We start from the raw sequence: 1,054 nt of genomic DNA on the forward strand, positions 1-1,054 counted from the left end.
TGACCCAAAGCAAGAGTGAGAAAATAAATGGATATTCTTTTAAACCACCACGTTTGAGGTAATTTCTTTTTTTTTTTTTAAGAATTTATTTATTTATTTGAGAGAGAGAGAATGAGAGAGAGAGAGAGAGCACATGAGAGGGGGGAGAGTCAGAGGGAGAAGCAGACTCCCCGCTGAGCAGGGAGCCCGATATGGGACTCGATCCCGGGACTCCAGGACCATGACCCGAGCCGAAGGCAGTCGCTTAACCAACTGAGCCACCCAGGCGCCCAGGGTAATTTCTTATCAGCAATAGTAAACTACTATTGATAGTACTAACAAACTATTATTATTATTATTATTATTATTATTTTGTCTCTTTGGTTAAAAGCTTGAGAGACCCTGTTCCTTATTACCTTTATTTCCTTATTTCTCTTGTTTTGACGAAGTTCCTTAAACACTTCTTGTTTTGCAGATCTGCTAGCTATCGATTCACAACGTTTGTCTGAAAAAGTCTTTGTTTTGCCATCATTTAAGGTCGAATTATATTCCGTTGTATGTATGCATAGAGTAAATCTTCTTTACCCATTCATCTATCAATGGACATTTAGGTGGTTTCCATATCTTGGCCATTGCGAATAATGCCAGGACGAGCTTGGAAGTACGTGTATCTTTCCAAGATGCTATTTTTAATTCTTTTGAATGTATACCCAGAAGTGTGATTGCTGGATCATGTAGTAAATCTGTTTTTAATTTTTTGAGGAACTTTCACAGCATTGTCTACAGCAGCTGCACCATTTTATGTTCCCACCAACAGTGGGTAACGGTTCAGTTCCCCCACATCCACGCCAACACTTCTCTTTCGTCTTTTGTTTTATTAATGGCAGTATTGTTATAACCACCCCAGCAGGTGCGAGGGAATATCTCATAGTGGCTCTGATGCGCATCTCCCTGATGGTCAGTGATGAGTGGAGAAGGCACATAGCCCTGGGACCCATCCCCCAGGAGAGAGGAAGAGGAGTGGCATGTGTACATCCTCAGAAAAAGTCTGAGAGGCCCCCAGAATCTCCAGCTG

This window comes from Zalophus californianus, chromosome 15, assembly GCF_009762305.2.
Source record: "Zalophus californianus isolate mZalCal1 chromosome 15, mZalCal1.pri.v2, whole genome shotgun sequence".
Lineage (NCBI taxonomy): Eukaryota > Metazoa > Chordata > Mammalia > Carnivora > Otariidae > Zalophus > Zalophus californianus.